The sequence below is a fragment of the Bombina bombina genome, chromosome 3 (genome assembly GCF_027579735.1).
Source record: "Bombina bombina isolate aBomBom1 chromosome 3, aBomBom1.pri, whole genome shotgun sequence".
In the NCBI taxonomy this organism is placed as follows: domain Eukaryota; kingdom Metazoa; phylum Chordata; class Amphibia; order Anura; family Bombinatoridae; genus Bombina; species Bombina bombina.
Genome location: NC_069501.1, coordinates 954,588,142 through 954,603,727, shown reverse-complemented (window position 1 = coordinate 954,603,727; position 15,586 = coordinate 954,588,142).

The window sequence follows — 15,586 nt, the reverse complement described above, 5'->3', positions numbered from 1 at the left end:
TCTTTTGCTGCCCTTAAAAGAGCATTTAGCTCTTTTAAGAATTACCCATCCCTAATTTAAATAAGCCCCCCCCAAAAAAAACAAAAAAAACCTAAGTCTAACCCCCAGGTTGGTACTCACGTTTCCTGAAGTTCGGCGGAGACTGTCCTGTTCCAGGCGGTGAAGTCTTCTTCCAAGCGGCGACCTCTTCTTTCTTCTTCCAGGAACAAGCCGGCACGGAATGGAGGGCGGCTCTGAAGACCAATGACCCCTGAGCTGAAGACCGGCAACCCTGGAACTGAAGACCGGCGACCCTGAAACTGAAGACCGGAGATCGCGGAGCCATGGAGCGTGGAGGATCCTCTTCGTACAATCTCTGCCGTACACTGAATATTGAATTCAAGGTATGCGATTAAAGATGACGTCCCTTTAATTCCTATTGACTGATTTGATTCTTCAAATTTATATCAGCCAATAGGATGAGAGCTACTGAAATCCTATTGGCTTTCCAAATCAGCCAATAGGATGAGAGCTTTAGCTCTGCGGTCATTGGTCTTCAGCTCTGCCCTCCGCTCGGTGCTGGCTTGTTCCTGGAAGAAGAAAGAAGAGGTTGCCGCTTGGAAAAAAGACTTCACCACCTGGAACAGGACCTTCTCTGCCGGACTTCAGGAACCGTGAGTACCAACCTGGGGGTTAGAATTAGTTGTTTTTTTGTTTAGATTAGGGATGGGCAATTTTTAAAAGAGCTAAATGTTCTTTTAATGGGCAATGCCCATACAAATGCCCTTTTCAGGGCAATGGGTAGATTAGGTTTATGTGTTAGTTTTTTTTTTATTTTGGGGGGTTTGGTGGGTGGAGGATTTTACTGTTAGGGGGGGACTTTGTTTATTTTTAATGTAAAAGAGCTGTTTAACTTAGGGCAATTCCCTACAAAAAGGGGTTGTTAGGTTAGGGGGTGTTATGTTAGGGGGTGTTAGGTTAGGGGGCTTAGTTATTTAATTATTTATTTACGTTTTGGGGATGGTGGTTTAGGGGTTAATAGTTTTAATAGGGACTTTGCGATGTGATTTAATGGTGGTTTAGGGGTTAATAGTTTTAATAGGGACTTTGCAATGTGGGTTAATGGCGGATTAGGGGTTAATACATTAGGTAGTTTGCAATGTTGGGGTTGGCGGATATAGGGGTTAAAATGTAATTATTACTTGCGGTGTGGGTTTGATGGCGGATATAGGGGTTAATATACTTTATTAGTTATTTCGGTGGGGGATTGCGGTTGATAGGTAGTTAGATATTGCGCATGCGTTAGGTGTTAGTTTATAATTTCAGGCAGTTACAGGAGTTACGGTGCTCCCACACTTGCTGCGGCTGCCTTTGTGTGGCGAGGTGAAAATGGAGTAAAATTTCTCAATCTTCGCCACGTAAGTACTTGCGCTGAATATTGGATACCAATTTGCAATGCAGTCCCATGTTAGCTTATGGGAGTAAAAATTGCGGCCGACGGGTGAAATATACATACTGCATTTATAAGCGGCACTGTATTTTGGATACCAAAACGGCGTAAAAACTGGCGGCGGCGGCTTTTGCGGGCAACACCGCATATGCAATGGAGACCATAGTATACATTAGATGATTTTAAAGGGACAGTGAAGTCTAAATTAAACTTTATTGTTTCAGACAGAGCGTGCACACTTTTTAAATTAATTTTAATTTTGTTTGTTCTTTTGTTATCCTTTATTGAAGAGTAAACCTACGTAGGCTGAGTGTGCACGGGAGTTTAGCACTCTATGGCAGTAGTCTTTACAATAATGTATACAATTTATACAAACATTGTTGCAAACAATGCTGCCATAGGTCTAGATTATAAGTAGTGTGCTAACATTAGAGTGCACAATATTGAAATATTTTAAGTTGAAGTTAAAAGTAAACGTGTTTGCTTGAGAACAATTGAAATTAATGCGTGTCGGATAAACTAAAAGTTGCAACAAATACAACATAAATACATTAAATAAACAGTTACACTATCTAATAAAATATTCATATAAATATTAATAAAAAATATTTATAAGGGCTTAAAGGTATATAGTATATGGCCATATGTTTAACTGCGAAGGGCTATAATATATATATTTTTCTATATAATAATTCTATAAAAATATTGAATAATGTGTTTACTGTGTATTTTCTGTAAATATTTAACATTCCAATGTTCTTTATATTTGGGAAAATGTTCTTATATTCCTATATATGTATATCTATTTATCTATACCTTTATATATTTATTTATTTGTATAGGTATAGCTACATATTTTACATTAACATCAGATAAATATAAATATATATATATATATATATATATATATTTAACCTTTAAAAAAGAAAGAATAATTAAAAAGGTATGATTAAACCTCTTTCCTAAAGATAGGGAAATCAGCACTCTTTTAAAAGAGTGAAAAAAGAGTGTAAAAGAGTGCTGATTTCCCTTTCTTTAGGAAAGAGGTTTAATCATACCTCTTTCATTATTCTCTCTTTTTTAAAGGTTAAACGTTATTTTGAGGGTCTGCATCAATGATCATTTGAATAAGTTAATCATTTAAACCATTTGTGTATAGATTATAATACAGGATTACACTCTCTCGTTGCCCCTATAATAAAATAAAAAAATAAAAATAATAATAATAATAATAATATATATATATATATATATATATATAATGAGTAACTTGCTTCTGGTTGAGCACTGTAAGTCTAATGCGGTGTTGGGTTAGCGTACTTGAATAATTAGTTATCTTAAGGAGCTTTATTTTTTATATTAAATATACAATATTGAAAAAATAATAACTGTTAATTATTACAGGTACTCTAAAATATACATACAGTATATATTATATGTTTTATTAATATTGTAATAAATACAAAACGCACCTTAAAATAAAAAAAATATATAGGTATATATACAGTAGATATATATAGAAATATTTATTTAAAATAAAAGTAAAATTTTCCTGTAAGTGAAGAACATTGGAATGTGAAATATTAGCGTTTTTTCCCCCCAGTTTGTGCTCTCCATTGAAGTCTATGTGGAGAATAAGTTAGAGTGGTCGTGATATCCAGTCCTAAAGTTAGCGTATCTCGGGTTTTACTCGCACCCAAAAGGCTTTACTTTCAGCTTGTGATACGTGTGCCTAACCTGCAAGTTCAAAATATTTTCTTCTGGCAGTGTTAACGATTGCGTGAAAGCACTAAATAGCGCACCACTTTGAATCTGGCCTATAGTGTATTAAAGTCACAAGCACACTCCTCAGCCTACCACATGCACATTTCTATGCTCATGTGAGCATACTTAGGGTTATTCTTTAACAAAGTATGCAGAGAGAACAAAGCAAATTTGATAATAGTAGTAAATTGGAATGTTTTTTTAAAAATGGCTTCCTCTGTCTGGACTAAGACATTATTTTTCACTTTACTGTGTTTACTATTTTTTCTTTAGCAACGTGTTGGAATCTTAAAAACCTTCAGGATCTGCTTTTCAACATCTAGTCCCTCTAGTTTTGCCTATAGAGTATCGAGAAGCTCACACATATTATATTAATAATATGATGCTAATGAGTCACCATTCAGTTTTATTATAATTGCTGTATTTCAGCTTCAGTACATCTCTAATGAACAGTTAATTTTCTGTATAAATTATTTTGTCTTCCTTTGCTTCTGTGATTACATAGATTCTGTGGTTGTTTATAAGTAGATGCAACTATTGCTTCTGAAGCTGCCACTTTCTCTTACTGACTATTTTTACCAAGCCCCAATACCCCCGTATAATGTCATAAAGACTCTGGAAACAGGATTCTTTGTTTGGCCTGGCGGTTGTTATATTTTCTCTCACTCTCAATTCTGCCTCCCAATAACCATTCCTACTTCTTATTCTCTCATCCGAACTTGTAGCCTACCAACATTCTTGCTATCATGAGGAAAGGCTAATCTTCACATAATAACCGCCTTTTTATTGTTATGTACCATACAGATTGTATTTGTTTTAAACCAAGGAAAATAAATGGTAACTAATCAAGAGCTTGATTACGAGTAATGCTCTAAAATGACCATTGGTTGCGATAGGCAATATAGCACACTAACGCGCACATATTATTATTATTATACTTAATTTATAAAACGCCAACATATTCCGCCGCGCTGTCCATGGGCACAATTAATTTAAATAAAACAATTATATAAAACTTGTAAGAGACAGGACAAAATGTACAAACACTTACAGGAGGAATTGAGGGCCCTATTCCCATGGGAATTTACAAACTAGAAGGGTAGGAGGTTGAGAAACAGGAGGTGAGGACTGGAAGATTGAGAAAGATGTTAAGGCAGAGTTAGATGAGGGAAGGGAAATTACAAGTTAAAAGTAAACGCTTGTACTTGAGTGCAAACATAATTTGCGCTCGTCTGGATAGCTCTGAATGGATCAAGCTCAGCCTTCAGGCTCGCTGGAAACAGCAGTTATGAAGCAGCGGTCTAAAGACAGCTGCTCCATAACATGTCCAATTGCTCTGAGGCTGCAAACATCAATCAGCCCGATCCTATATGATCGGGCTGATTTACACCCCCTGCTAGCGGCCGATTGGCCGTGAATCTGCAGGGAGTGGCATTGCATAAGCAGTTCACAAGAACTGCTTGTGCAATGATAAATTGTCAGCATTTACCGATGTGCGGCAGACATGATGAGCTACATCGTATCATGTCCGCTCGCACTTTCATAAATCGGCCCCCTAGTGTAAAGTGTAAGGGTAAAAAAAAATCTGCACCAAACACAACATAATTACATTAAAATAAAGTGCTACACACGTTAGCTCTCCCTAGCAATAAATGTATTAACTTACTCATTTTGATCGGACGAAATTTAATTTAAAAAAACTGGAAAGGACAAAAAGCACCTAGATTTAGTGATTTTCTTAAAGAAGTACAATAGCAAATGGTGTTTGAACAATATAACGTGAGGGATATTAATTTCAAACAGATGGCCAGATACTTCAATAAATTGAAGAAATAGATAATTTCTCTCCCGATGGAGATGCAGAGACAGGCGGTTTCCTTTTGCAAGGCTTCTACCTGGGTGCAACAACAAATAGAAAGGGGGAAACTTCCGAGACTATGGTCTTCAGAGGAACAGATTTTATAGGGAGGGATAAGAAAGGGAAAGAAGGGAGAAGAAAGAGGGAGAACGAGGAAAGTTCCCCACTTTTTTTTTTCTCGTTCTCCTTCCGTCTCTAAACCTCCCCCATAGGGATACAGATCTGATTAAGAAAAAGTAGAGGGAAGAAAAAAAGATGGAAAAGCGCCTTGAATAATTCAAGAAATAAGTAATGGAATAGGTCAAATGCGTAGGAGGAACATCAAACAGGAGTTAACAAAGGCAGGGGCCCTCTCTAAATAGGTAGATACAGTGGCCTTGAAAACTTGGTTATATATGTTAGTGGATAAGATGAACTCAGACATACATAATTTGATATAAGAAAGTTTATAAGCAGTATTAGTAGTTAATGTTAGTAAGTGATCTGATAAAATTAGGCCATTAATGCAATGTAATACGTTAATCAACATTTGTAGAAAGATAGCAAATGTTAGAATCACACTATGTTGGGTAGAACATAAAGGACAGTAGGGATGGAGAGTGCTCATGTAGCGCTAAGTGGTAACAATAGATTAGATGCTGAGATTGTTTAATTTAAAAGATTAAAAATGTACTCAAAGCATCCTCCTCAATATAGAATAAGGTACAGATTAGCAAGTCCTTAAGGGAGGATCTAGAAACTGAGATCAATTCTATTATATGATGGAGATTCAACCACAAGTAGTTAATAAGAAATTAGAGGTATCCATTGGAAGAAATAAACGGAATAATCCCATAAGAAATTGATCTCCTCCCGGTAGTTACAACATCTCCCTCTCCTTGCTCGATTACTATACTTAAGGTTTAGGTAATTTAGAGGATTGTTACGATATATATGGTAAGCATTGACTCCTGTACATATGTAGTTAGTAAATAGAGTAAGGTAAAGTATAGTAACATAGAGCAGAACTCTGTAGATTATAGAGTACGCCAAAAGTGTACTTGTTCTTATTTTTTGTGACCAGGTAATTTGGAATGCTTTTCATTTATTTGGTAAAATAAGGCATTTTGTTATTGATGCTAGAGTGGCCTTTTAAGTTATTTGGAAGGTGTAAAGTTTTCTTGGCACTAACTTTGTTATCCAAATTGTGTCTGTATTGGTATCTACTCACATTTTAGTTAAATGATCCAACAACTGTAAGTTAAAGGGACACTCAGGTTAAATTACATTTTCATGATTCAGATAAAGCATGTCATTTTAAACAACTTTCCAATTTACTTCCATTAAAAAAAATGTGCACAGTCTTTTATATTTACAATTTTTGAGTCACCAGATTCTACTGAGCATGTACAAGAATTCACAGACTATAGGTATATGCATTTGTGATTGGCTGATTGCTATCACATGGTACAAGGGGAGTGGAAATATACATAATTTTGAAATTTGTTATAAAAAAATCTACTACGCATTTGAAGTTCAGACTAAGTGCTATTGCATTGTCTTGTTATCTTGCATTTGTTGGTTATGCAAATCTAATGTGTTGACTGGTCCTTTAAATTGGTGGAATGTATGTAGCTGTAAAACCTTTATTGTCATGTTTATCTTGTTGGCTTTTTGAAAAAAAAAAAAAAATAATAATAATAAAAAAATAAATAAATATATACACCAAAATAATTCACATAAATATTAATACATTTCTTTTATAAGGGTTAAATGGAATATGGTATATGACAATGTGTTTGACAGGAAAGGGCTATAATGAATATATATGTCTAAATATGTGTATAAACACATATATACACATGCATGCATGTACATATATTTACACTTTGGAGCCCTTAAAACACTCAAATAACTTAAAACTTTTAAAATAATTTGTAATCATTTTAAATATTTAATAATGTCTTTAACTACGTATTTAATGTAAATAGTTTACATTTCTAATAAACTAACATTATTTTACCCTGTTAAAGAGTCACAAAGTAACATGAATCAGAGGGAATCTTTCAGCACATCTTGATAAATACTGATAATAATCAAAATTATTGTTTTCTTGATGAATAAGCTGATATTTAACAGTATGCATCATTTTCAGGCATTGCCCTTTCAGATATTAAATGTATATACATTATTTGTAGTGATATCGTCAGAGTGAAAGCTTCTTCAGTACATATTAATCCGTTTGCTCTTGGTTAATTTGGAATTGAAAACTGAACAAAAAAACACTATGCTGGATTTCTTTCAGTAATCAGTTTCTTTTCACAGAGAGCAATTGGAAGAACATATTTTCATTCTGTTTGGAGTTTTATAACTTTGTCATCATTTTTATGGATTTAATGCTCTGAAGAAAACATTGGTAGCATCAGAATCTTTTATAATTATGAGTCTATTAAGGCATTCAGAAAGACTTTCTCTGACGCTTATTATCCTTCTGCAACAGTCAGCAGCACGAAACATAATGATTTGCATTTATATGAATCCATTCATTTCAGTAAATCAGAATTAACTTTGCATTTTTCCCTTTATAAATAGATTCAGCCAGTACCTTGGTTGAAAACTGTGCAGATACACATAAACATATAGGGCTAGACTATGAGTGGAGCACAAAATTGCGCTTTCGCAAGTGCAATATTTGCGCTCCACTCATAAATGTGCGCTGGTATTTGAAGTCCACCGCAATGCGAATGCAAGCTTGCGTTCGCATTGCATGGAAGCTTTGTGCTCAATAGAGCGTGCCCCCATAGGTTCCAATGGGATCCTCGTTCTCATGCTGTGAGACACAGCATGATAACTTAGTGCAGCAAAGGTGGTAAGTGGCGCAGTGATGGGTAGCAAATTAAAATATATATATATACATGAATATATACATATATATTTGTGTTTATATGTGTACATACACATATCTATACTATAATTGCGTTTGTAATGTCCATTGCCGTGCGGCAGTTGCACACCCATCCTCAATGGAATGTTGGCAGCGCGAGGCAGCCAACAGAATGGAGTGGATTTCGAAAATGGCAAGGTGGTGAAATAATCCACCTTTAGATTCTTTCACCACCCTGCCATTTTCGGAATCCACCGGGATGCAGCGAAGTCAAATTGAGCATTACAAAAAAAAAACACCGCCCGCACGAAGTATAACAAAAAAAATCCCACACTAATTATTAACACCTACACGGTAAACCCACACATCGCAAAATAATAAAGTAATTAACCCCTTAATCCCTTAACCGTCAACAACCCATAACACAATAAACCTAATTACCCTATTAACCCCTAAACCGCAAAACCCCCACATCACAATAAACCTAATTAACCTATTAACTCCTAAACAGAAAACCCCCACATCACAATAAACCTAATTAACCTATTAACCCCTTAAACCACCAAAACCCACAACACAAATAACTAATTAGATTACTAAGCCCCCTAACCTAACACCCCCTAAATTAACCCAAATTACCTAAACTAAAAAATACTAAAGTTACAAAAAATAAAAAAAGCTACGATTACAAAAAATAAAAAAGGCTAACATTACAGAAAATAAAAAACTAATTAACAAAGTTTAAAAAATTAAACCTAATCCCTATGAAAATAAAAAAGCCCCCCCCAAATCAAAACACCCCTAATCTAAGAATAAATTACCAATAGCCCTTAAAGGGCCTTTTGTAGGGCATTGCCCTAAGTTTAACAGCTCTTTTTTAAGAATTAAACATACTAAGACCCCCTAACAGTAAAACTCCCCACCCACCAAACCCCCTAAAATAAAAAAACTAACACTAAAAAACCTAAACTATCCATTGTCCTGAAAAGGGCATTTGTATGGGCAGCATTGCCCTTAAAAGGGCATTCAGCGACTTCCGGTGGGCGGCTCTACAAGCCATCTACCCACGCCATCTGCATTTCTCTTGACAGGCAAGCTGTCCGAGACCACCTAGCAGACAGAAGAATAAGCCGCTAGGCACTGTGGCAGGAGTCGCTGCCACGCTGTATGTACTCTTACCATAACCTGACATATGTATTGTTCCGATACAATGGAGATACCCACCGCTAAAGAATGTTATGATGTCACCTACATTCTAGCCGAACTACAAAATTTGCTCTTACTTAAACTAGAGAGACTCTTGTACTCTTGTGCAGGCTTATGTACGATGCTGCAATCTAAGAAACAATCTGGTCATCAAGGGAAAATGGGCATCAAACCTACGTCACGAAATGCTGCACTCTGCCCCATGTCCCAAACACTAGATGATGACAGCCTCATGGCCCCCAAATCCTCGCGGAGGAGAGAAATGGTAACCGGAACGGTCTCTCCCGCTATGAAACTATTGCACCACATTATGGAACCGTCCAGTGATCTAGATGAGAGCTTGCCGACTTTCCAGTTGGCCCACATGCTAACGATCACGGCTCCGGATTTGGATCCCCACAGGAAATTCGCCTTGAAGTCTACTGTATCTTCAGAGAACAGCTTACTGTTACCTCCTATGACCCAGTCGGCAACTGTCACAGCCCCAGCTACGGATCTGAATCCACACTTGGAAATGACAGTGGCCCATGGCATTACTTACCCCATTCCGACTGCAGCCGAGCCTTCTATCGCCTCGTGTACCACCACCACTGCACCTGAGGACCGGCAGGATCACTACACGTACGGACCCAAAAGACTGCCTGCACGATCAACCAGCAAATCTGGAACTGACAGGCCTGTTAATCAGGTCATTGTATATACAATCAGAGAGCAACAGATTATGCGGTCCCTTGAGAGAAACTGTGGACACCTGAGGTACAATTGCTTACTCTCAGTTTGCGTTGGAGTTGGCTGATCTACTTCTATGGGCTAATTTCGAGTGCTACTGGGTCACAGATCCACACAATAAACTTTTGGTGTAACCCCCTCTAACACCTGAAGGGACTGTTTCAAAGTAGCTGAACAGAATCAAACCTTGCATGACTGCAGCACTTTACTGTTCTAATGTTTCTGTGGGCTTAACCCTTGCTCTTGTTATTAAATATAAGTGTCAACCCTATATTCTATCCAAATATCTCAGCATACTTATCAAGTATCCATATGGTACACCTAAAGTTTTTTCAGTAGCTTCTATTACAGACCTCCCTGCTCTCATGTGCCCTACATAGTTTATCAGCGAAACCTATATTGTTGTCTGAGGACTGCACAAATGCATGTTGTATTACAAGAGCTATATTTTCTTAGTTGTGTGCTTACTGTTTTAGTATTTGGAAACTTTGGAATGTTATTTTATTTTGTTAATCCTTATTCTCCTGAAGTACAAGCACTTCTCTCTTAACGTCTAACATAAGCAATATTTTGATATATCATGTGTAGTGCCACCTGTTGCAGTAGAAGATGTTGGATTGCTCTCCACACTCACGTTTCTTTCTCCAAATGCGGCAACCACCTTGCCATCAAAATTTAACCTGCAAGCTATTCCCCACCACCCCACTTAAACTTGTGAATGCCCCAAGTTTTACAGAGGCTTTATAAATAAATACACACTACTAACTTTTAGAATATTACCACCCTACTTACTATAAGATTGCTATGGCAAAGATGTCTCCCTTTAATTACCATCCCAGAATTCTACTTTTAATCCTGGACCATAACCCCTGGACCCTGAGCGGGGCATCTGGATAACTCATAAAACAAAAAAAAACAAAAATCCCAATTTGCAGACCATATTGTATCTCGTTCTGATTAATGCTCTCATGGTTGCGTAATCCAATGTAAACTTAAACCTCTCTGAACAAGCAGATGATCTCAATATGAGTTGCACAGGGTGATACACACTCAAAATAGGAGAAAGTATTGGTTGTAGTTTGTTTTAGTTTACCATTGTTTAATTTTGTTAGGTTAAAACTCCAGCGATGTATAAAAACATTCCATAAAGGTCGATCAACGAATTTATGATAGAACTTTGAAGATTCTTCACCAATATAAACTGTCCAGCACCATTACTGACCTAATATTGTACTTCTGTTAGCATGCTGCCCTGCGAGGCACGCAGAAATTTAATTTATATGACCGTATACATTTGCTTTGTTCCCCCATCCTTTACCATTCCATGCTTCCCTCTCCCCTGACTTCCCTCCCCTCTCCCCCCCTTTTTTCTTTTTCCTCAGTCTCCCCTGACTTCCCTCCCCTACCCCCCACTTTTTTCTTTTTCCTCAGTTGGTTAAAAAAAAAAAAAAAATAGACTCAGGAAGAGATCACTGCACAATGTCCTTATATACCTCATATCTCCACTAATTATGACTTTGCAAATATATAATGCATTTGTATCGCACACTTTGGTGCTTGAAACTCATAACGCTGTACGTGTTTTTTTCTGTATCTCTGATTGAGTCTTGAAAATAAAATTATAAAAAAAAAGGGCATTCAGCTCTTTTGCTGCCCATCCCAAATCGAAAAAATGCATTAAAAACATAATTTATGTAAGAACTTACCTGATAAATTCATTTCTTTCATATTGGCAAGAGTCCATGAGCTAGGGACATATGGGATATACAATCCTATCAGGAGGGGCAAAGTTTCCCAAACCTCAAAATGCCTATAAATATACCCCACACCCACAATTCAGTTTAATGAGTAGCAAGAAGTGGGGTGATAAAAAAAGGAGTAAAAAGCATCAACAAAGGAATTTGGAAATAATTGTGCTTTATACAAAAAAATAATAACCACCATAAAAAAGGGGTGGGGCTCATGGACTCTTGCAAATATGAAAGAAATGAATTTATCAGGTAAGTTCTTACATAAATTATGTTTTCTTTCATGTAATTGGCAAGAGTCCATGAGCTAGTGACGTTTGGGATAGCAATACCCAAGATGTGGAACTCCACGCAAGAGTCACTATAGAGGGAGGGATAAAAATAAAAACAGCCATTTTCCGCTGAAAAAATTAATCCATAACCCAAAATATAAGTTAATTCTCATAAATGTGAGGAAAAAACTTAAATCAAAAGCAGAAAAATCAAACTGAAACAGCTGCCTGAAGAACTTTTCTACCAAACACTGCTTCCGAAGAAGCAAATACATCAAAATGGTAGAATTTAGTAAATGTATGCAAAGAAGACCAAGTAGCAGCTTTGCAAATCTGATCAACTGAAGCTTCATTCTTAAAAGCCCAGGAAGTGGAAACTGATCTAGTAGAATGAGCTGTAATTCTCTGAGGCGGGGCTTGACCCGACTCCAAATAGGCTTGATGAATCAAAAGTTTTAACCACGAGGCCAAGGAAACAGCAGAAGCCTTCTAACCTTTCCTGGAACCAGAAAAGATAACAAATAGACCAGAAGTCTTCCTGAAATCTTTAGTAGCTTCAACATAATATTTCAAAGCTCTCATCACATCCAAAGAATGTAAAGATCTCTCCAAAGAATTCTTAGGATTAGGACACAAGGAAGGAAAAACAATTTCTCTATTAATGTTGTTAGAATTTACAACCTTAGGTAAGAATTTAAATGAGGTCCGCAAAACTGCCATATCCTGATGAAAAATCAGAAAAGGAGATTCACAAGAGAGAGCGAATAATTCAGAAACTCTTCTAGCAGAAGAGATGGCCAAAAGAAACAACAGTTTCCAAGAAAGTAGTTTAATGTCCAAAGAATGCATAGTCTCAAACGGAGGAGCCTGTAAAGCCTTCAAAACTAAATTAAGACTCCAAGGAGGAGAGATTGATTTAATGACAGGCTTGATATGAACCAAAGCCTGCACAAAACAACGAATATCAAGAAGTTTAGCAATCTTTCTGTGAAATAAAACAGAAAGAGCAGAGATTTGTCCTTTCAAGGAACTTGCAGACAAACCTTTATCCAAACCATCCTGAAGAAACTGTAAATTCTAGGAATTCTAAAAGAATGCCAAGAGAATTTATGAGAAGAACACCATGAAATGTAAGTCTTCCAAACTCGATAATAAATCTTTCTAGAAACAGATTTACGAGCCTGCAACATAGTATTAATCACTGAGTCAGAGAAACCTCTATGACTAAGCACTAAGAGTTCAATTTCCATACCTTCAAATTTAAGGATTTGAGATCCTGATGGAAAATCAGACCTTGAGATAGAAGGTCTGGCCTTAATGGAAGTGGCCAAGGTTGGCAACTGGACATCCGAACAAGATCCACATACCAAAACCTGTGAGGCCATGCTGGAGCCACCAGCAGCACAAACGATTGCTCCATGATGATTTTGGAGATCACTCTTGGAAGAAGAACTAGAGGCAGGAAAATATGAGCAGGTTGATAACACCAATGAAGTGTTAATGCATCCACTGCTTCCTCCTGAGGATCCCTGGACCTGGACAGGTACCTGGGAAGTTTCTTGTTTAGATGAGATGCCATCAGATCTATTTCTGGAAACCCCCACATCTGAACAACTTGAGAAAACACATCTGGGTGGAGAGACCATTCTCCCGGATGTAAAGTCTGACAACTGAGGTAATCCGCTTCCCAATTGTCTATACCTGGGATATGACCTTGCTCTGAGGCGGCGGACAGAGATCGCCGGAAATCAACCTGATCCAATATGATCAGGTTGATTGACACCCCCTGCTAGCGGGATTGGCCGTGAATCTGCAGGGGGCAGGACTGCACCAGCAGTTCACAAGAACTGCTGTTTCAATGATAATTGCTGGCAGTGTATGCTGTCGGCATTTATCGATGTGCAGCGGACATGATCCGCAATATCGGATCATATCCGCTCGCACATTAGTGAATAGGCCCATAAATGTTATTTGAATGTTTTTTTGTTGTTTTTGTTATTGTTTTTTCTTTATGTAACTTGCAAAACATCTGGTTTACTCACATATCTCTCATACTTTTTAGCAACCAATTTGTCCGACACTCCAATCCCTGGGACACCCCAACGCACCGACAAGTAACTGAGACCTCCTGGAAAAACACTTTACTTGCTCCCTATGTAAGTCTCACCAGACCCCAAAATGCACGCTATGACACTCATACCTACATGAGCTCAACATACTGCCCTACCTTGTGTCAGAACACACACTTAAGGTGTTTGCATGGAATGTGGGAGGTATCACATCTCTCATAAAAAGGAAAGACATTGTAAACTATTTGAAATCACAAATAGCTGACATAGCGATATTTGAGGAAACTTATTTAAACACACAAGAACACCGAAAATTAAAACAAATGTGGGTAGCAGAAGTACTTCACACCACATATGAAACACGTAGAGCAAGAGGGGTAGCCATATTGTTTTGTAAAAACCTAAACTACACAATAACTAGACGAGAAAGTGATACAGAGGGACGTTATATTATTTCCCATATAATTGTTGAAAACCTTCCAATAGTGCTGGTGGGAGTATACGGCCCTAAAGAGAAAAAACAGAATTCTGGCACCAGTTACAACAAAAACTACTAGATATACAAGTAGACACCATTATCCTGGGGGCAGACCTAAATGTTGCCCCAAAAGTACCAACAGACAGATTTTAAAATCCACAGTCAAACACAAGACTAACCCCAAGACCTAAATATCATTATAAAGATTCCAAACTTCTGGGTAAATTCATTAACACACTGCACCTTAAATATATCTGGAGGGGAAAAAATCCAGACACTAGAGACTTTACCTGCCTCACCCCGTCCAAAGACACTCTTTCACGGATAGATATGTTCCTAGTCTTGGCAAAACTAAACTCCAGAATTAAAGACACTAAAATACATCCCATTACTCTCTCAGATCATGCCCCCATTTCACTCCAAATTTCATGGCCAAACATACCTCCTCCAATGTAAAATGGAAGTTCCCCAACTATTTATATAAAGATGTTAACTTACACAGATACCCAGCACTACATTGGCAGACCTATCAAACCCTCAACTAACAACACAACAATGACCCACTCCTTTTTTGGAAAACAGCCAAAGCGGTGGTTAGAGGAGTTATGACTTCTTATGTGACAGGGATCAACAAAAAGAATAAACTTAGAGAATACTTACTTCTAAAACAAATGAAAAATGCACACAACAAATACTTATGGTGTCCGACTAACTCCAACAGACTCAAATATAAAGAATCGAAATTTAATAGAGACACCTTTCTGAACCAGAAATCAATATACTCACACGCTCCCAAAACAAATTTTATAGGTTTGGAAACCGTACAGGTAAATATCTAGCAAATATCACTAAACGCTCATGCAAACAGACCACAATCTTAGTGGCCAAGGACAAAGATAAGACAGTAACCAATGAGAAAGACATCCAGAAAGAGTTTTCCAACTACTACAGGGAATTATATAATGACCAACCCGTTGATGAAACACAAAAACATAACTTTTGGGAAGGATTACACATGCCCCATATGACAGATGATCAGATAAATACTCTAAACGCACCCATAACTTTACCACTTTTACATCCCGACTGAAAAAACTACAGGCCCTGATGGTATGCCAGGGGAGTTATTTAAAATGCTCCAGGTAGAAATCGGAGACACAATAGTAAACC